The sequence below is a fragment of the Ovis aries genome, chromosome 7 (assembly GCF_016772045.2).
Source record: "Ovis aries strain OAR_USU_Benz2616 breed Rambouillet chromosome 7, ARS-UI_Ramb_v3.0, whole genome shotgun sequence".
NCBI lineage: Eukaryota > Metazoa > Chordata > Mammalia > Artiodactyla > Bovidae > Ovis > Ovis aries.
The window spans coordinates 46041964-46064800 of NC_056060.1; the positions used below are offsets into that span (position 1 = coordinate 46041964).

Here is a 22837-nt window from a genome sequence, read left to right on the forward strand (position 1 = left end):
AAAAATCAGGGTTCACTCTCTATAGTGTGTCTAGATTTGATGACAAATAGAGGGGGGAAAGCATATGGTGGTGCTGTGTGATGCAAAGTGTAGAATGAGTAGGATTTGATTGGAACATGAGAGGAGAGAAGGAAAACAGGAAAATTCAAGACAGGAGATGCCCAAGGTTGTGATAGACTGTAAGCTGGGCACAGATGCACATTTTTTATGATCTCAATTGCATCCAGGAATGGAGAAATCTGTGACCTGCGGATCCCTAAAGGAACAAGAAGTAGATTTTCCTCAACAATTGTAATCAAGAAAGCTACTTATTAGGGAGAAATAATTGTCTCAATATTGAATTAAACAAACCATCTGCTCTCCTTGTGGTTCATATTCAACATCTATTAAATTCAACTGTACGTTTTCTCCAAATTGAATTATCTTTTATGTAATTCTTTTTCTCCATAATAAAGTTTGAGCTTGGAGTTTAATTTACAGCCACCATGCACTTGTCCTATTAATAGGCTTTATAGACTCTAGCAGCTCAAACCCACTCTCACTCTAAGGTCAGGTCTCAGGCCACAGCTTATGTGGGAAGTGTGGGCCCATCTACAGTTCAAGTTCTCAGCTACCAAGGTTTTTGATTTTCCAGTTTGCTATTTGCTAGCAGGGAATCCTCTTGACAGTAGTAGCTCCTTACAAAGTCAATTATCTTTACCATCTTTTGGACCAAATGTAACTAAAGTAACAGACATTTCTAGGTGGTAACACTCCCTAAGGTCTGACGGAAGGTCAGGGGTTGGAGTTTACTTGGCTTCTTGACAAGCTTCCTGGCAGGGGCCATCAAATATCATAGGGATATTGTCAAGTTTTCCATTTAGCATAAGGGGGCTTCTTGTCAGGAGTTCTGGGAGTGCTGGCTCATTCAGCAAGGACAGGCCCAGCCCCTCTAACAGTTCACTCTCTCATTCATAAAGCTTATGTATTGGAGCACCCACGACATGTCTCTCTCTCACTGAGCTTAGCAGTGGGCGTCCAAGAGGACAAAGTGTAGGAGCTAATGGTCATCACCGATAGATGTCCCCAGGGCGCTCTTCTGCCTGTGGCAGCTTCCGGAAGCTCTTCCTTCTTCAGTTCACAATGTCTACAGCGTCTATAGAAACTTTTCAAGTTTCTATCTTGCCTGACTGCTTCCTGCCCTGTGTTCCTGTATTTTTAAAAATGTGCTACATTCAGTATGTCTTCAAATTTGGAAAACCCAGCAGTGGCCACAGGACTGGAAAAGGTCAGTCTTCATCCCAATTCCCAAGAAGGGCAGTACTAAAGAGTGTTCACACTACCAGACAATTGCACTCATTTCCCATGCTAGTAAAGTTATGCTCAAAATCCTTCAAGTTAGGCTTTAGCAGTACTTAAATTGAGAATTTCCAGATGTACAAGCTGGGGTTAGAAAAGGCAGGAGAACCAGAGATCAAATTGCCAACATTTGCTGGATCATAGAGAAAGCAAAGGAATTCCAGAAAAACATCTACTTCTGTTTCATTGACTGTGCTAAAGCCTTTGACTGTGTGAATCATAACAAACTATGGAAAACTCTTTAAAGAGATGGGAATACCAGACCATCTTACCTGTCTGTCTTCTGAGAAGCCTGTATGCGGGCCAGGAAGCAACAGTTGACTAGTTCAAATTTGAGAAAGGAGGAAAACAAGTCTACAAACTGTCACCCTGTTTATTTAACTTCTATGCCAAACACATCTTGCTCAACGCTGGGCTGCATGAGTTACAAGCTGGAATCAAGATTGCTTGGAGAAACATCAATAATTTCAGATATGTGGATGATACCACTCTAACAGCAGAAGGTGAAGAGGAAATTAAGAGCTTCTTGATAAGGTGAAAGAAGAGAGTGGAAAAGCCAGCTAAAAACTCAATATTAAAAAAAAAAAAAAACTAAGATCATGGCATCCACTTCCATCACTTCATGGCAGATAGAAGGGGAAAAGGTGGAAGCAGTGACAAATTGCTGCTTTTGGGGCTCTAAAGTCACCATGGATGGTGGCTACAGCCATGAAATTAGAAGGCAATTGCTTCTTGGAAGTAAAGCTATAACAAACCTAGACAGTGTATTAAAAAGCAAAGACATCACTTTGCTGACAAAAGTTCGTATAGTCAAGGCTATGATCTTTCCAGTAGTCAGGTATGGATGGATGGATGTGAGAGTTGGACCATAGAATGCTTTCAAACTGTGGTTCTGGAGAAGACTCTTGAGAGTTCCTTGGACAGCAAGGAGATCCAACCAGTCATTCCTAAGGGAAATCAACCTTGAATACTCATTGGAAGGACTGATTCTGAAGCTGAAGCTCCTACACTTTGGCCAATTGACTTATTGGAAAAACCCTGATGCTGGGAAAGATTGAAGGAAGAATGAGAAGAGGGAAACAGAGGATAAGATGGTTGGATGGCATCACTGATTCAGTGGACATGAACTTGGGCAACCTCTGAGAGATGGTGAGGAGCAGGGAGGCCTGCTCTGCTGCAGTCCGTGGGGTTGCAAAGAGTCGGACGTGACTTGGCAACCAAGCAACAACAATAAAATGTACTTAATATAAAAGTTACTGTTAGTGACATTTAGTATATTCATAACTATCACCACCAGTTAGTTCCGGACAATTTTCACTACCCCAAAAAGAAACTCTGTCCTCTTTATAAATAGTTACTACCCATCCTCTGCTTTCTCCCCTCCCACCACCACCCAGCAGCCATGAATCTTCTGTCTCCACGGGTTTGCTTATATAGGTATTCCTTAAAAACTGAATTGTGCAACATAATAACCTATGTGTCTGTCTCCTTTCATTTAGTATAAAGCTTTCAAGGTCTATCCATATTATAGCATTTGTCAGTGATTCATTCCTTTTAATGTCAGAATAGTATTCTATGGCATGGAATATACCACATTTTATCCATTCATCAGTTGATGGACCTTTGGGTTGGTTTTACTTTTTGGCTGTTATAAATAGTGCTGTTCATCCATGTTGCTGTACATGGCATTATTTCATTCCTTTTTATGGCTGAGTAACATTCTAGGATACAGATAAATCACATCTTCTTTATCCATTCCTCTGTCTATGGATGTTTAGGTTGCTTCCATGTCTTGGGCTGTTTTTACTTTTGGGCTATTAAAAGTAGTGCTGCAAGTTTTTGTTTGACACCTGTTTTCAACTTTTCTGGTATAAACCTAGAGTGAGATTGATAAATTATATGGTAATTCTAATTCATTAAGAGATTTTCAAACTGTTTTCCACAGTGGTTGCACCATTTTGCAGTCCCACAAACAGTATATGAAGGTTCCAGTCTTTCCACATCCTCACCAACATTTGTTTTCTGTTTGTAATTATAGCCATCCTAAAGGAATGTGAAATGGTACCCTCTTGTGGTTTTTCTTGCATTTCCCTAATGGCAAATTATGTTGAGCATCTTCTCATGTACTTTTTGGCAATTTGTTTATTTCCATTCAAGTCCTTTGCCCATTTTAAACTGTGTTTTTGTCTTTTTGTTGTTATGAGTTCTTTATATATTTTGGATAATAGACCCTTATCAGATATATGAGTTTAAAATATTTTCTCCTATTCTGTAGGGTGTCTTTTTACTCTCTTGATGGTGTCCTTTGATGCGTAAATGTTTTAATCTTTTTACTAAAGTATAATTGATTTACAATGAAGTGCTAGTTTTGATATAGAGCACAGTGATTCAGCCACACACACACACACATTTTTCTTTTATAGATTATTATAAAACATTGAATATAGTTTCTTGTGCTACAGTAGGCATTTATTATCTATTTTGAGTGTATTAGTGTCTATTCTGAGTGTAGTAGTATTTATTTTGGGGAAGGCAATGGCACCCCACTCCAGTACTCTTGCCTGGAAAATCCCATGGATGGAGGATCCTGGTGGGCTGCAGCCCATGGGGTTGCGAAGAGTCAGACACGACTGAGCGACTTCACTTTCACTTTTCACTTTCATGCATTGGAGCAGGAAGTGGCAACCCACTCCAGTGTTCTTGCCTGGAGAATCCCAGGGACAGGGGAGCCTGGTGGGCTTCCGTCTATGGGGTTGCACAGAGTTGGACACAACTGAAGCGACTTAGCAGCAGCAGTATTTATTTATATGTTAGTCCTAATCTCCTAATTGATCCCTCCTCTCCTTTTCCCTTTGATAAACATAAGTTTGTTTTCTATGTCTGTGAGTCTCTGTTTTGTAAATAAGTTCATTTGTATCTTTTAAAAAAATAGATTCCACATATAAGCAAAAATCATATGATACTTATCCTTCTCTGGCTTTGTTGCTGTTCAGTTGCTCAGTTGCGTCTGACTCTTTGTGACCCCATGGACTGCAGCACACCAGGCTTCCCTGTCCTTCACCACCTCCTGGAGCTTGCTCAAACTAGTGTCCATTGAGGTGGCGATGCCATCCAACCATCTCGCTTTCTGTCGTCCCCTTCTCCTCCTGCCTTCAATCTGTCTGGCTTACTTCACTTAATCTCTAGGTCCATGTTGCTGCACATGGCATTATTTCATTCTTTTTTATGGCTGAATAATATTCTACTATATACAGATAAATCACATCTTCTTTATCCATTCCTCCGTCAATGGACATTTAGGTTGCTTCCATATCTTGACTATTGTGAATAGTGCTGCTATGAACACTGCAATACATATATCTTTTCAAATTAGAATTTTCATCTTTTTTGGGTATATACCTAGGAGTGGGATTGCTAGATCATATGGTAGTTCTGTTTTTAGTTCTCCGAGGAAACTCCTTACTGTTTTCCTCAGCTGTTGTACCAATTTACATTCCCACTAACAGTAGAGGAGGGTATATTTTCCTCTGCATCCCCTCCGCATCCCAGCCTTTATTATTTGTAGACTTTTTGATGATGGCCATTTTGACTGAATGAGGTAATACCTCACTATAGTTTTTATTTGTGTTGGTCTAATGAAGACTCTTGAGAGTCCCTTGGACTGCAAGGAGATCCAACCAGTCCATTCTGAAGGAGATCAGCCCTGGGATTTCTTTGGAAGAGATGATGCTTAAGCTGAGACTCCAGTACTTTGGCCACCTCATGCGAAGAGTTGACTCATTTTGGAAAAGACTCTGATGCTGGGAGGGATTGAGGGCAGGAGGAGAAGGGGATGACAGAGGATGAGATGGCTGGATGGCATCATGGACTCAATGGACGTGAGTCTGAGTGAACTCTGGGAGTTGGTGATGGACAGGGAGGCTGGGCATGCTGCGATTCATGGGGTTGCACAGAGTCGGACATGACTGAACAACTGCACTGAACTGAACTGAATAATTAGATATGTTGAGGGTTTTTTTTTTTTTCATGTATTTGTTGGCCATTTGTATGTCTTCCTTACAGAAGTATCTGGTTTTTGTTTGTTTTTAGAAATTATTGCTTTAGTTGAGAAACTTACTTCCAAATTACTTTTATGTGTTTTAAAAAGTCATAAGGAGCAGCCAAGAAAAAAAACATATATAGTTTCCATAGGAATAAGGACAAAAAAACGGGGTTGATGACAGCCCCAAATGATATTTCCTAAAGGAAAAAAATGTAATGTTTAACTGGTTTTTTTTTTTTTTTTGAGGTGGGTAAGTGAACTACACACGTCATAAATACAATTTTCTTACTTTACAAGGAGGAAGGACTGTGATCCTGTGTTTGATGCATATTAAATACAAAAATCCACTGTTCTGATCAAGATGAGAGAGAAAACATCATTTTTCAACACTTCGGTTCTCGTGCAATGAAATCCAAAGGTCTGTTGAATCCACCTTTTCCATTCATGTACTGCCTGTGCTTTCTCTTCTGAGACACATTTATGGCATAGGCATTTACAGAGCCATCCACCTTTTTCCCTCTAGTGGAGTCAAAGGAGGCAAATCCCATTAACTTCATCATTTCTAGTTCTTCCTCTGTTCTGTTGCTTACTCAGTTATCTCATGTCCTTTGCTCTTTGTTTCGTTTCTTTCTCCTCCCCATCTCTTCTTTCTTCTTTTTCTTTTCTTTTTTTCAGTCGAGAAGGGGAAGGAGGTGCGGATCTTTGTCGTCTTGGGGACCTGGAACGCCTTCTGTGCGGGGAGCAAGAGTGGCTTCCTCTCCGATCTCTCTCCCTGGACTGGGACCTTTCTTGGCGCCTGTGTTCTCTTTCCTGGGACGTGGACCGGACCAGACCGCCTATGCTCCCTCCTTGGGGAGTGGCTGCGGCTGCGACCTATTTGGAATCCTCCTCCAGGATCGAGAAATATCTATTTAGATCTTCTGCCTAAGATTGACTTGGTTGGTTTTTTGATATTGAACCACATGAGCTGTTTGTACATTTTGTAAATTAATCACTTTTTAGTCACGTCACTTGCAAATATTTCTTCCAGTTTGTAGGCTGTCTTTTGATTTGTTTATGGTTTTCCTTTGTTGTGCAAAAGCTTTTTCTTTTCTTTTTAAGAAATATTTAATTGGCCTGTGCTGAATCTTAGGTCTAGCATGCAGAATCTTATTTATTATTTTTGGCTGTGCTGGGTCTTCTGCATTACGGTGCATGGGCTCTTTGCTGTTGCACACAGACTTTCTCTAGTTGCAGCAAACAAAGGCTACTCTCTAGTTGCAGTGTGAAGGCTTCTAATTGCAGTGGCTTCCCTTGTTGTGGAGCACGGGCTCCAGAGCACATGGGCTTCATTAGTTGTGGTGCTTGGGTGCAATAGTCCAGGTGTGGACTTATCTGCCCAGTGGCATGTGGGATCTTAGTTTCCAGACCAGGGATTAAATCAATGTCCCGGCATTGGCAGGCAGATTCTTAACCCCTGGACCACCAGGGTAGTCCCAAGCATGTGGGATCTTTTAGTTGCAGCGTGCAGAATCTTTAGTTGCAGCATGCAAACTCTTTGTTGCGATACTGTGGGATCTAGTTCCCTGACCAGGGATTGAACCCGGGTCCTCTGCATTGGCAGCTGGGAGTCTATTTAGCCACTGAACTACCAGTGAAGTCTCTGCTGTGCAAAATATTTTAAGTTTAATTAGGTCCCATTTTCATTTTTATTTCCATTACTCTAGGAGACCAATCCAAAATGATATTGTTATGATTTATGTAAGAGTGTTCTGCCCATGTTTTCCTCCTGGAGTTTTATATTAACTGGTCTCACATTTGGGTTTTTAATCTCTTCTGAGTTTATTTTTGTGTGTGGTGTTAGAGACGTCTCATTTCATTCCTTTACATGCAAGCTGTCCAGTTTTCCCAGCACCACTTACATTTTTGCTGGTTTGTTTTCTGGCTGTGTGGCGCTCCTTGTAGGATCAGGGATCGAATCTGGGCCCACAGCAGTGAAAGCATGCAGTCCTAACCACTAGACTACCAGGGGATTCCCCCAGCGCCACTTACTGAAGAGACTGTCTTTTCTCCATTGTATATTCTTGCCTTCCTGTCATAGATTAATTGGCCATAGTTGCACGAGTTTATTTCTGGACTTTCTGTTCTGTTCCATTGGTCTATTTTTTTTTCCTGTGCCATTATTATACTGTTTTGATCACTGTAGCTTTATTGTATGATCTGAAGTTGGGGAGCCTGATTCTTGCAGCTTCATTTTTCTTTCTCTAGATTGCTTTAGCTTTTCGGGGTCTTTTGCGCTTCCATACAAACTAAAAAAAAAATTTGTTTAGTTCTGTGAAAAACACCACTGGTAATTTGATATGCATTGCACTGAATCTGTAGATTACCTTGGGTAGTATAGTTATTTTTACAGTGTTGATTCTTCTGGTCTAAGAATATGGTGTATCTTTCTGTTTGTGTCATCTTCAATTTCTTTTATCATTGTCTTATAGTTTTCTTGAGTACACTCTTTTGCCTCCTTAGGTAGGTTTATTCTTATGTATTTTATTCTTTTTTTAATGCAGTGGTCAACAGGATTGTTTCCTTAGTATCTCTTTCTAATCTTTTGTTGTTAGTGTATATAAATGCAGATTTCTATGTACTAATTTTGTATCCTGCAACTGTACCAAATTCATTGATGAGCTCTAGTAGGATTTTAGTATTTTCTATGTATAGTTTTCTGAGCTTTCCCAAGTGGTTCAGCAGTAAAGAATCCACCTGCCAATGCAGGAGACACAGGTTTGATTCCTGGGTTGGGAAGATCCCCTGGAGAAGGAAATGGCAACCCACTCCAGTATTCTTGCTTGGATAATTTCACGGACAAAGAAGCATGGCAGGCTACAGTCTGTGGGGCTGCAAAAAGTCGAACATGACTTAGTGACTAAACAACATATATAGTGTTCAATTATCTGTCATCTGCAAATAGGGATAGTTTTACTTTTCCAATTTGGATTCCTTTCACTTTTTCTTCTCTTAATTGGTGTGACTAGGGTTTCCAAAACTGTGTTGAATAAAAGTGGTGAGCAAGCGTGGGGATCCTTGTCTTGTTCGTGGATCTTTTCACCACTGAGTATGATGTTAGCTCTGGTTTTGTCATTTGTGGCTTTTTTTTGTTGAGGTAGGTTCCCGCTAGACCTACTTTCTGGAGAGTCTTTTTTTTTTTTTTTTAATCATAAATGGATGTTGAATTTTATCAAAAGCTTTTTCTGAATCTATGAAGATGATTATATGGGTTTTATTTTTCAACTTGCTATTAAAAAATATTTATTTGGCTGTACCAGGTCTTAGTTGATACACATGGAATCTTCAGTCTTCATTGCAGCATGTGAACTCTTGGTTGTAGCATGCGAACTCTTTGCTGTGGCATCAATTTAATATTTTTATTTTATTTTTAAAATTTTATTAAAGTATAGTTGGTTTCCAATGTTGTGGTAATTTCTGTTGTATATCAAAGTGACTCAGCAACATATACATATATATGTATATTCTTTTTCATGTATTTTTTCTCTATGGTTTGTCACAGGATATTGAATATAGTTCCCTGCAGTATACACAGTAGGACCTTATTGTTCTAATCTTCAGTTTGTTAATGAGGTGTATCACACTGTTTTGTAGATAATGAAAAATCCTTGCATCGTTGTAATAAATCCCACTTGATCATGGTGTATAACCCTTTAAATGCATTGTTGGATTTGATTTGCAAGTAGTTTTTTGCTTATGTCTATGTTCATCATTGATATTGGCTTGTACTTTTCCTTTCTGTGTGTGGTATATCTTTGATTTTGGGCTTCCCTGGTGGTTCAGTGGTAAAGAATCCAGCTGCCAATATAGGAGACTCAGTTCGATCTGTGGGTCAGGAAGACCCCTGGAAAAGGAAATGGCAACTCACTTCTGTATTCTTGCTGGGGAAATTCCATGGACAGAGAAGCCTGGCAGGTTACAATCCATGGGGTCACAAAGAGTGGGACACAGCTTAGTAACTAAACAGCAAAAACAACAAATCTTGGTTTTGGTTCCAGGCTGATGGTGGCCTCATGTAATGAACTCAGAGGTGTGTGTCCTTTATTCTCAAGCTTTTTGGAATAGTTTCAGAAGAATAGGTCTTAACTCTTCTCTAAATGTTTGGTAAAATTCACTTGTAAAGCCATCTGGTTCTGGACTTTTGTTGGGAGTTATCAAATCACAGATTCAATTTCAGTACTTATAATTGGTCTAATCATATTTTCCATTTTTCCTCAGTTCAGTCTTGGGAGATTTTACCTTTCCAAAAATTTATATGTTTCTTCTAGGTTGTCCATTTCATTGGCATATAGTTGCTTGTAAAGATTCTTATGGTCCTCTGTTTTTAGTTGTTGGTGTTGTTTTTTTAAATTTGAATCATACCTTTTTTTTGGCCACACCCCATAGCATGCGGAACTTCTTCAATCACGGAACAAACCCACACCCCCTGTAGTGGCAATGCAGAGTCTTAACCACTGATCGCCAGGGAAGTCCTCTCCTGTGGTCCTTCGTATTTCTGTGGTATTGGCTGCAACTTCTTTTTCATTTCTGATTTTATTGGTTTGGACCCTTTCCCTTTGCTTCTTTATGAGTTTATGATTCTGCCTAAAAGTTTATAAATTTTGTTTATCTTTCAAAGAACCAGTTTTAGTTTCATTGATCTTCACAAAAGTTTTAATTCTGATGAAATCCAATTTATCTATTTTTTGAAAATTGTTCGTGCTTTTGATATTGTAGCTAAGAAACCATTGCTAAATCTGATGTCACAAAGATTTACCCCTATAGTTTCTGCTGAGAGTTTTATGGTTTTAGCTCTTATGTTTAGTTCATTTTGGATTAATTTTTGCATAGAGTGTGGGGTAAGATCCAGCATCATTCTTTTGCATGTGGCTATCCATTTGTTGCACCATTTGTTGACCGGACTATTCTTTCTTCATTGAATAGTCTTAAAAAAAAAAAAAAAGAATAGTCTTAGCATCCTTGTCAAAAATCAATTAACATTCAATTCATATTTCTGGAATCTTAATTCTATTTTATTGATCTATATATCAATCTTATTCTAGTATCACATTGTCTTGATTATTATAGCTTTGTAGTAAATTTTGAAACAAGGAAGTAAATGTGAGTCCTCCAACTCTGTTCTTCTATTTCAAGATTTTTGTTTGTTTGTTTGCTTTTTGGTCCCCTTTCCATTCTCTATGAATTTTAGAATGATTTTTTTTCAATTTTTTCAAATAGATCTTTTTTTTTTTTTAATAATGATTGCATGGATTCTGTGGATTGCTTTTGGTATTATCACGATCTTAACAGTTTCAAGTCTTTCCATTCATGAAAATGAGATGTCTTGTCTTTTCATTTTAGATAACCTCTTTAATTTCTTTCAGGAATGTTTTGTAGTTTTCTTTGTATTATACACATCTTGTATCATCTTGGTTAAATTTGCTCCTAAGTATTCTAATCTTCCTCATACTACTGCAAACAGAATTTTAAAAATTAATTTTAAAAATTAATTTCCTGTTTGGACTGTTTATTGCCAGTTTATAGAAATACAGCTGATTTTTGATCTTATACAAAGTTGATGAATTAATTTAGAGGAATTTTACCTCTAACATTTCTTTTATAGATTCTTTATAGACTATTCTATATATAGGATTATGTTGTCTGAATAGAGAGAGTTTTACTTCTTTTTCAGTTGGTTGCCTTTTTTTTTCCCCCTTGCATGGTTGCTCTGGCTAGGACTTCCAGTACAATATTGAATAGCAGGGGTAAAAGTGAGCATCCTTATCTTGTTCTTGATCTTTAAGGCAAAGATTTCAGTCTTCTATGAATATGAGTATGATATCACTGAGCTCTCTCCAAGAGCTCACAGGCAGAGCTGCTCCTTAGGCTTTCTTGCTGGTGGGGGCTGCCACCATCTCCTCTTGCCTTTAACTCCCATGGGGTCCCTAGTCTGTATAGCCTTGGTTCCCTTCCAAGCTCAACAGTTCAGGGACAATCTTTCAGCTCCAAGGCTGGGGACCAGCTCCTTACAGAGTCTCTGGTAGCAGTCTGTTCCACGCTCTTTCAAAAAGTTTATGAACCCCTCCTTGGAATGGCATTGGAGACTGAAGAAATCTGTCATTACCACAGCAGCTGCAGTTCTCAGGCCCTCTCTGGCACTTCTCTGTGCACTGGGGGCAGTGGTCAGGCTCTTCAAAGAGCCTGTAAAGGCCATCATGAGCCCAAACCTCAGTCCTGCCTCAGTCTTTGTTGGTCTCGTAGCCACACTTTCCACCACATTTTCATATGTGTTACAGGGAATAGATCCCATGAGCCAAAAGAGGAATATAGTCTCTAATGAAATACACCAGGAATGGAATTAAGCCTCTCCCATCTTCAAGAGCCTTCCTCAGTCAGAACCTTCTTTCCACAATAGTGAGATTCCAGCCAGCTTCACATCTCTCTTCAAAGAATTGACCCCCAATAAAATCCCAGATGTCCGGCTTCCATCAGACATTTTTACAACCCTACACTGAGCAATCAGATCCCCTTCGAAAGAGATATAAGCAAGAGCTTGGATGGGTATGAAAAGACTGCAAATAGACTTCCCTTTGGAATAGCGGGCCCTCAGGCCAACCCTGAAAACAAGATCCAAACAAGATCCAAATAAGTACTGGAAGTGATGTGTACAACAGACACGCTCTAAGAGAGGCAAGACCAGAGCCCAGCTGGCATGGCAGGCTTTCAGGGGAGTGATGGGTCATCTCTCCGTTCTAAATATCCTCCTATACCCAAGATATCCCTTCTTGCTCCTTGTTTATCTCCTCACCGCATCCCTCCAATAGACCAGAAGAGCCTGGATGGGACTTTGAACGTATATGACATCACAAAAGGTGCCAGCAGGATCACTGGATAGAGGAATAATGGCAGCCAGCACTGATAGATGTGTAACATCTAACTACGCAGAGCATTCTGCTTATATTGAACTCATTTTACCTGCCCTACATCACGCTGAGGTTGGTACTAATTATTATTTCATTCTTACTTTACAGGTGAGGAAACTGAAACACAGAGATTTCAAGTAACTGGCCCAGTGTCACACAGTTGGTATAATAGCAGGACTTGAACTCTGACAGTCTAGCTATAGCCACTAACCTCTAGTGCCTGCGTCTTTCCAGGGTGACTGGGAATTTCTCTGGCAAGATTTCTTTTCTATCAGTGTTTTCTTCCTTTCACTTTCCCTTCCATTTTATTCATTTAGCTGCAGAACACCACTTTTGGTCACCGCAGTCCTCCTGGGACAACATTTTCTCTGACTTTTCCCATTCAGTCAACCCCTTCTAACCTGGACTTTGCTCTGCTACCTGCTCCCCAACCTTGAGGACTTGCAAATGTCTTTCTCCTTTTCCCTGCGAGCTGACAGAACTGAAGAGGAGGTCTGGTTTGGCAAGAGAGACTCCTTGCAAGGTCAGAGAGATCCTGTGTGGTCAGCAGGATCTGAGCTCCAGTGTCTAAATGTGCTCCACGTTCTTGGGGGAACCTGCTCTCTTCCACCCTCCCCTCCTGCTTTTTGATCCCTCTGTCTCCTCTGCTGTTACTCTCCTGGCCTGTGGCTCCTCCCAGCCCCAATAGCCATTTCCATTTTTTCCTTGCTTTATCTATTTTTCTCTGCATGTTCCCCTTCTCCTGATACATGTTCATCTCTGGAATATTTTTCCTCAGCTTACTGTTTCTGCGTATATCTCGCTGTGTCTGGTGTGTGTGTGTGTGTGTGTGTGTGTGTGTGTGTGTGACTGTGTCTAGTTTTTAATGCTGATTTTTTTCTTTTGGTCAGGTAAACCCAGAGGGGAGCAAGAGCTCACTAAGATTTTTTTTTTTAAATGATACTCCTATTCTCTCTTAACGTGGTTTAAAGGCCTTTGCCACTGTGCCCTCCAACATGATGCTGTAGCTATAAGCACCTTGGCTCTCTGCTCTACCCTTTGGAGGTACCATTCCCTTTGCTAGAAAGAATTTGCCACCCTGAACCCACTATTCAGCCAACTCCTGCTCATTTTTCTAGCGTCAAACACCGCTTCCTCCAGGAGGCAATCAATGACTACCCAGGTGTCTAAGATGGGCGTCTAGCGTGTCTTTCTGCTGTTAAAGCCACAGTCATGTGTACCGCATCTGCCTTTTTTCTTATATGTCTCCCCATTAGACTTCGCTCTTTGAAGGCAAAGATTTACTTCCAGACTTACTTCCTTTTAACGGAATAAAAAAAAGTCTCCAGTTCTTGGGCTTCCCTAGTGGCTCAGCTGGTAAAGAATCCACCTCCAATGCGGGAGACCTAGGTTCAATCCCTGGGTTGGGAAGATCCCCCTGGAGAAGGGAACAGCTACCCACCCCAGTATTCTGGCCTGGAGAATTCCATGGATTGTATAGTCCATGGGGTTGCAAAGAGTCAGACATGACTGAGCAACTTTCACTTCACTTCAGAAAAAAAGGCTGCTTCTGGCATGCTTCCCTACCAACTATTCTCTTAACACATCATTCTCTGAAACAGTGGCTCATTTCTGCTGATCTGGGGATTCTACAAGCCCAGATACTACCTGCATCCTCCTCCAAGTCTTAAGAGGTTTTGGTTCCTTGGGGGTGTTTCTTCTGGCTTCTCAAGTCAATCTCTCTCTCTCTTTTTTTTTAAACTAATCATGGAAGAAAGGTTAGGTGGAGGTTTTGTGGAGTCCTTCTAGTAACCATGTTGGTGGCTCCACTTCTAGGTAGGAAACTTAGGTGAAACCAATCACATATCAGTAAGCCTTCCCCACTGCTCTGTAACAAGTGTGCTTTTCTCTAAGGGAGGCACCATATCTTAGCTTTTTCCTCCTTCTCCCAACGCCCTGAAAAAACATTTGTGGAAATGTTTCATTCACATATATACATGTCTATACACGTGTATGTGCATGTGTGTATATACCTACATACAGATTATCCAGATACAGATCTTCTACGTAGATGTTTCTTTCATAATATATATATATATGTATATACACCTGAGAAATTGTGAATTTGGGCCATAAACTGGGTTTTGAGAGGACCCAATCATTTCCAATACCTTTAAACCTGAGCCGCGAAATCTACATATTCTCTTGAAATGGCTTCTCCAGTAGCTTGCAGCCGAAGGAAAACTGCATCATTGCTAGTATTCTGCCTGTAGTGTCTGTTTCTTGAATGAATGTTCAAACACTGGTTAGTCAATTCACATTTCTCTGCGTGTTCCCCAGTCCTAGAGAGGGAAATCTGAGCCACGGCAGATTTTAAATTTCCTGTTGCTGGTTTCACCCTCAATCAGAGCACCCAGCAGGGTGCACTCTGCCCTGGTCGCCCTCCTGGTGGTGGCAGCTTCCTCAGCTGATCTGCTCAGAGTCACCCTCTCCACAGCAGTGCCCTGGCTGAGTCCTTTCACAGACCTCTCTGTGGCCCACGCCCAGGCATTCAGGAGCTCTCCTGAGACCCTTATGCCACACCTCATAAAATACGCCACATCTTGTGAAATTCCTCGGTTGTCTTCCTTTATGTGATTTTCTTAGCTATTTTAGACATTTACTCTCCCACATGAATTCTAAGATCATCTTATCTGATTTTGGAACAATAAACAAAAGAACTCTTGAGGTATTTAAAAAATCTTCCATCATAACAAATATTTAAAGAAATCAAGTTCTCATCGCATGGCTAGTAGTTTTTGCTTGATACACATAGTAGCTGTATCCCTAGGTGTAAATAAGTTTGTGACATAATTTATTCAACCTAGCTTCTTAGTGATAGCATTTATGCTTTTTTGTTTATATATTTTCATTTGACTATTCTTTAAAATTTTCAGGCCTTTTGAAAGCATTTTAAGTGTATTTCTTGTTCAACAGCATATAAAGTTTGTTTTTTTTTTAAACTCAGTTGCATACTGTCTTTTAATAAGGAGATTCAGCCCATTTACATTTGTCTTCCCTGGTGGCTCAGAGGTTAGTGTCTGCCTGCAATGCGGGAGACCTGGGTTCAGTCCCTGGGTTGGGAAGATCCCCTGGAGAAGGAAACGGCAACCCACTCCAGTATTCTTGCCTGGAGAATCCCATGGACGGAGGAGCCTGGTGGGCTACAGCCCAATGGGGTCACAAAGAGTCAGACATGACTGAGTGACTTCACTAATAACTATATTGTTAATCTCCCTTTTATTCCTTTCATTCTACTTTATGTTCACCATTTAACAAGGGTATCCCCTCTCCACTCTTTTTTTTTTTTTTTTTTGCTTTCCTTGGTTTTCACTTTCTCCTGGCTAATTTAGAAATTCTACTGTGTTTATCCATTTTGTCATTTCCTTCCACTTTCTGACACACATGATCAAATGCATGTTTCTTTTCTGGGAAATAAAAAGATACAAATTTTCCTCCACTCCCTCCACAAATTCTATATATGTTGTCACAGAGAGAGGACTTTGTCCAGCCATGTTTGGCTGAGGAGGGGTAGGGCAGGTAAGCAAAGTGGGCTCACATCTGAAAATGGGACTCCAGGAGCCCCCATCCAACTCTGTCTCTATGGACAGACTAGATCTGACAGTTCCCAGTCAACATCCCCAAAGCCCTACTTTTAAAGCTGGAGATGCCTCTCTCAAGACTTGATGCACATGTCCTCAGACCCCTTTGGGGACTGATGTGGGAGAAGGAGATAAAGAGGCTGCTCCAGGAAGTGCGGAAGTGCACTGAAGGGAAGCTATGGGGCCCCTCTGTCTGCAGATTGGGTATGGAAGCTCCCCACACCAAAGCCAGCTGGGGTGCTGGGCAGCTGGAGTGCTGGGGGCTTCAGAGCTCATAGGGAGGAGGGTAAGGCGTGAAGGGGAAGAGTGTTCCTGGGGATCACGGCTCGGGGAGGGGCATATAAGGTAAACAAAGAGGCCCTGCTGGGGAGGTGGGACTGCAGAAAGACTGAGTTCTATGACAGGGGCTTTCCTGTTATGGAGGATATAATTTTAACCGGGGAGGAGAGGACAGTATCCTGGGTCTTGTGACTGAAATGTTTCTTTTCAGGGAACATAGAAGTTCTGGGGCAGTCAGTCAGCCTCAGATTGGGAGTGGGCAGGCCCCTCTGCCCTTGGCCCTCAGCTGGGCACTGCATATTTAAGAGGTTGGTTCAGAGCCTGCGTGAGACTCTTCATTCCCCATGGGGAAGATGGACTCTCCAGCTCTGGTCAGATTACTCCAAAGACCCAGGATCCTAGACCCTGGCACACCCTAAAGGACAGTGAGGGTTGGGGGTACCCTTTCTCAGGGTCTGCAAAGGGTTCTGTGAAAAGGAATGCATCTCAGCTCCACTATCTAATACTGGGTTCTCATAGAGTGTTGGGCATACAGACGAGAATGAGGTGCACACTAAAGGAGGCTATGGCGCCTTTGGTGGTGGGGAAGCAGGAAAAGGGCTACTAATTCTCATCTAAGCATGGACTACCTGACAGGCACTGTGAAGTATGAAAATCCTGACAACGAGCATTGTCAACACTCATTTAGAGATGAAAAACCAGAGTCTCTGATTGGATGGCCTGCCCAATGTAGCACACATCTGTGTGGAAAGCTTAGATGAAAGCTGGTCCTGTCCTATTTCAAATCCCAAGTCTTAACCTCTAGACGCTCTCAAATTGTTTTGAATACTCTGGTAGCCATCATTTGGAATCTGGCTTTACACTTACCAGTGAATGGGGAAGCTACCCAAGGATTGAATAAATAAGATACAGGAGATCCCTTGGTGACAGGGCAGTCTGCTCCCAATTCACAAGTATGCAGTGTGGGTTGTCCTCTGGTCCTTCTCTTAGGGGAAGGTATAATTAATCACTCAGTTCCTTTGGCCCCAAACCATGGTCAGAACCCCGCTAACCCTTTCCATACCAGTTCCTTGTTCCCTGCCCTAAGCTGCCCTTGCCTCCTCTTTCTGTTAGAACCATACTGTGTGGGAAAGGCCTGTGAGTATTAGAGGAAGTTCCCTGTAAGAGCAAACAGGTATCTCTTGATCAGGTTGTGAAAGGGCTTGGTTCTCTGTTCCCACAGTCTCTTCATATCTCTTAAAAAGCCTTTTAAAATATATTTGCATTGTAGAAAACACAGATAAAAGGAAAATGGAAAGCATTCATCTCATCACTACTAAATAACCACTGCTCCCATTATAGCAAATCTCTCTCCATCTGCCCTAGGAAGGAATAGGTCTGTGAAGCAAAGCTTAATTGTTGCCTTTGTGGAGGTTAGAGGTTATAAAGCCTATAGTTCTTGTAAGAAGTTGTGTTGGCTGTTTAACCCATTGTTCAAAAGACTCCACCATACTAACTTTATAATTTAGATAATATAGGTGATGTTTATTAAACCTGTTATCAACAGGTAATGCTCCATTAAAAATGTTTTTCAAAATGGTATTCATTAAATACCTGAGTTTAATAAGCCAAGCACAAAAGACATACAGGTATTGCTTGCCATGGGCAGAAGCCCTTTGGATCTGAAGGGTAGCCAGGTAAAGGACATGTGATTAACTGAGACCCAGGAGAGGGTGATGAAAGGACATAGAAATGCCAAAAAGACCCAGGAGAGGCCAGGAACATGGGAGTGACAGGAGCACAGATGCCTCAGATGCTTCAGAACAAGGGATTGTATGACCACCTTTGCTCAGCCAGAGCCCTCTTACCTGCAGATGAGAGCCAGAGAGCCGGTTGGGCAAAGGGGGCAGGGATGAGGCTTACACGCCGGCCTAAGAATCGAGTGGGGCAGGGAAAAGGAGAAATGGCTTCATTTCTGGGGAGGATTAGGAGGTGAGAAAGGGGCACCTGCCCTGCCCCCACGATCCAGAATAGTCAAAGACTGTTCAACCCCTCAGGTTAAAAAATTGAGACCAGAAGAGCTGAAGAGGGCAAGGAGAAGGCATACTGGTCTGTCTCCCCAGGTGCAGTGTAGAGCTGCTAATCTGGCATCCAGAGGGCCCACATGGGGTCTTGTTGCTGTAGGGGGGAGACGGGCAGACAGCCACCACAAGCGGGACAGAACCCGCAGCCTGCGGCCAGCCGAAGAGCGTCCATGTGACATCCCCAACGTCTCAGCGCGTGGTGTAGGGCTCGTGCACAGAACTCCAAGGTCACAGGAATGAAAGGAGGCGGGGCTGCCCAGGAGAGAGACCACCAACCGCTCACCTGGACATCAGCCCGGTCATTGGTCAGATCCCGGCAGGGAAGCTCTGAGAACCCTGCGCACCAGCCGCGCCCCTGCCCAGTCACCCGGGAGACTCCGGGGCTGGGCGGGGGAGAGGGCTGGGAAGGGCGCGAGGGGCCGGGCTGTCGTTGAAAGCCGTTGGCCGAGCTCCTCCGCAGCCTTCTTTCCGTTAAGCTCACTGCTGGAGTCAAGGTTGGCCACACGCCCTCAAGGCTGCAGCAGGCTTGCCAGTCGAGAGGCTGTGGAGGTTGGAGACTCGAAAAACTAAAGTGTTGCCCAGGCCTTGAACTGTAGCAGAGCCATATATTCTTGTGGTGACCGTGGCCTTAGGAAAAGAATTCTTCCTCTAGGATGATTAGGTTGGACCTGCGCAAGCCTTATTAATATAATGCAGCCGGCCTATGGGGTGGCCTTGGAGGAACCGCTGGAACATTTCAAACCTTGTCTTGGGCAGGGGGTTATATGGCGGATGTTAAATTGGGTAAAATTTGTAGTTACACCCATAAATACAGAGTTTGAGCTGATGACTTCTCTTTAGCTTAAGGTTGAGGATTTTTAGCCAAGTTTTCTGATTCCAAGAGGGGAGCAGACATGCCTCCTGCTATGAGTGACTGATGGGATCAATGCCATCAGTTTAGTGACACCTCCACCCAGTTAGGGTTTCATGGACTCGGCCTCTGCACCCAGATTCCTGTCACCATGAGACAAGCCTAGGGGTTCCTGTCGTCATTCAGGCCATCTCTATTTTCCTTCCGTTCCTTTCTTTTCCCTATCAAAGCCCTCTCCTTCTTCATCTCTTAGGATACAATAGTTTAACCTCTCTTCCCCTTCTTACTAGATATGAGGAATTCCCCAAATGACTTTTAAGTCACTTTGATGTCATTGGAGAAGTCACTTGGTTATGGTTAGGGTTACAGGTAGGGTTAACAGTGAAGCATGCTGTTAGGTTTAGGGGATGAGACAGAAGAATATTGCCCTCCAGTGGGTTCCCTCCCTAGTGGGAGGAAGAGTCTGGTGTCTTAAGCAAGGCAGACATTCTGGCTTATAGGTTAAGTGGGGTATGTGAGCTGCATTAAGGCTCTGAAGTTTGTCTGTTGATAAGGCAAAATTTGTGGTGGTCCTGCACTGGAGCCCTGAAATGATATTGGGCTGGATCTGGGTCTAGGCTTACCAGAGTTGCTGGGCATTATGGGATTGGGGATGGGTGTTTTTCCCAGAAACCAGAACTAGGGAAATAAAATAGATAATACCTGGGGTATTAAGAAAGGCTGCTTTTTTAAGGTCCTGTGGTGGGGCCACTCTTAGAACTTGTTTTATTTAGGTTAAGCCGGTACAGGAACTGTTCACATCCATGGTAACAGTCATTAGAAAAGACTTAACTGCAGTCCTCAGGGACCCAAAGGAAAAGAGGATGGCACATCACTGCTGATAGTTGTTCCTGACCTAAGATACATGTGTGGACTCACAGGAAGACTGATTTTTCCTTCCTGAATTATTACCCTGTCTCTGTAACTGGGCCTGGAAGATAGAAACAGTATTGCAGAGAGAATGAAATGGTAGTCAAATGCAATTTTAAGGGTTGTTAAGAGTTTGGGATCCAATCCTGAGATTGAAGGCCATTTAGCATTCAAGTTCTGGTAAGTGGGTGTCAAGAGTAGCAGGAGTCTGGTGGAGAAGGGGACTGGGGAAATCTTTTTTGGTAATTTGCTGCTTTGGTCTCCTAGCTCTCTCCTCCGTGTTTGTATCAGCAAAGTGCCTAAAGTTAGCCTGTGCTGTTGTTCCCCCACCAAAAACATGCCCTCTATGCTGTCAAACTAGACAAAGTTGGTGAGAGTGTTGGATTCTGGTGGGAAGCTAGGGTTGAATTTGTAAGGATTGTGAGTCTTGTCCCTTCCTCCAGTTGTGAGATCATCTGATGAGGCCAGACACTGTTGGAACTCAGATTAGAACTGGGAAGAGGGAGTTGGCAGAGAGGCATCAGCCCTGAGGGAGGTTGCATTTTGATCAGAAAATGGGGAGGAACATGGGATGCGTAGCAGTGGTACTGAGCCAAGGGCTCGGCTGCAGCGTTAGGATGCTAGCTGGGGCCTTTGCTGTCACTCAGAGCAGGTCCTCGAGCTGCCTCTTTGAGCAGTGTGCAGAAAAAGCACCTGGTATCCTTGTGCTGAATGAAGAGACATACCCCTGAAAGCATCAGTTCCTAGGTTGATGGTAACTAGAAGAGTTTTTGGGGTAACTTTGAAGAAGCCAGAGAATAGGTTAGAAAATACATGAATGGAAATGTCTTGTTCTTTGTGATAAGACAAAGGCAGGGGAAAGAATGATTTCTATTTACTGAACTCTTGGGCCTTGCTTTTGTGGGCCTCTTCTTTTTGGCTATTGCTTCATTTTTCATCATTTTGAGGTATTCCTCTTTTTAGAATGTTTTTTCTTCTCACTTGCTTTAGGTCTGTCAATCCTTACCATAAAGGAAAAAATAAATGAGGCCATGAATGAAGAAAAAACTAGAGTAAGGAGAGGAGAAACCAGAAAAATTGTAGAGAATAAAAACATTAGGGAATTTAGGTTACAACAGCAGAGAGAGGAGAAAAACTTGGGGGGAGGGGAATTAAGAGGAAAAAATGATTCCAGTTAGAGATTATGTAAAAGGAAAGATAGAGGAATATTGAGGAAAGGACAAAGGCTAGGGCAGAAGCATAAGAAACCTACACAGAAACCAGAAAGAACTAAACCTCCTTCCCTCTGTCTCTACTTTGCTGCTTTCCTCCCTCCTCTCCTTCCTACAGTGAGTGCTGACTACATGCCAAGTCCTGTATAGGTACTGAGGATAAAAGATGAGCAAGAGTCCTTCCCTGCTCCGTAAGAGCTCATATGTAGTGCGGAGATAATGTCTAGGCTGTCTGTAGGATTGTGGGGTGAGAACTAGGTTTCCAGGAACTCCCTTTTGCATGTATAGGTAAGGAGGGGACTAAGGAAATGAAGACTGCTGCCCCTGGAATGGATCCTGAAGTTTTCTCTGTTAATTGTTATTGGCCCGAGGGTGGAAGACCAGCTGAAATGTATGGTCTAAGGATTCAGACTCTCCTCACTGCTTCTTTTGGGGTTGTGTTTGGGGAAATGTTATAGGCAGCCGGCAGGGGTCTGAAGTGAGTCAGGGACAGGATGTTTCCGGTGTCTGGGTGCCATACCACAAGGCGCTGTGAGAGGGGTCAATGATCACATCTTTCCCTGAAGCCCTTCTGTGAGGTTGCAGGTCGTTTACCAGCAACGCACCCTGGGCTCTTGCTTGGCTGTCCTGCTATGTGCTAAAGAGAGCAAAAGAAGTTGTGGGAAAGTTGGGAAGTACAAAGAAGGAGGAAGAAGCATCTTTATCCCAAAATAGCAACAACAACAAAAATATTAATAATAATCTGAAGAAGAACAACTTGGTATCCAGTTTATGGGTTCCTAAAGTCCAGGAAGCCCAAAAACCAGAGAACATATACCTGCCCCCCCACCACCACTTTTGCAGAAGAGAGCGTCAATATTTAAGGGTTGTTAAGAATCTTTGCTGAGACTAGGGAGGAGACTGGGTGGGACAGAGGAAAGAGCTGAGGTTTTCACCCCTTGATGGGAGAGCCTTTTTTGGGGAAGTACTTTTATGAAGATATTTAAGATCTTCCATATCCTTGCAGGTGGAAGAGTATACAGAAAGTTTATAGAATGATAGCCTTCTGAGAGACTAAAGGTTTACTATGTATCTAGTATTTTAGTTTTATAAAGCAGACATTGAAAAGTAACTGAGTTTTTGGCAACAGGGTTGGTGGGTTTTGAGCGGATCTGGGAACTCTTTCCTACATGGTCTGTTTTGAAGGTATTCCCTTCTGTTGAAGCAAATTGAGAGAGGGTCTCAAGGTCCCCTGGCCAGAGTCCAAAAGACCCTGAAACTAATGTACTGAGTGGATGAACACTCTAACTTAAAGACACAAAGTCAGATGAAGGACATTCGCTGTACTACTGTCATTTTACAAAATATTTTAAAGAGGGTTTTGTGTACCAAGTCCTGTAATGATGGGTAGCATGTTAAGTGGGACAGATGTCTTCACTACAACAAGAGCAGCACCACCATATTTTGCTCCATTACCATGGGCTTTTGAAAACTTCCAAAAAATTGCCACAGTCCTTGGACAGTATTTAGTTTTCATGGACCCACCCCAGCAACAATGGCATGAAGTCACAAGAGATTCCCCATCTTCATTTCTTTGAGCAGATA

General features: G+C 42.3%; 1 pseudogene; it reads right to left on the bottom strand.

Moving 5' to 3' along the window:
* Window positions 1–5556: 5556 nt before the first annotated feature.
* On the bottom strand, window positions 5557–20983 carry LOC114115856 (uncharacterized; annotated as a pseudogene).
* Window positions 20984–22837: the final 1854 nt, after the last annotated feature.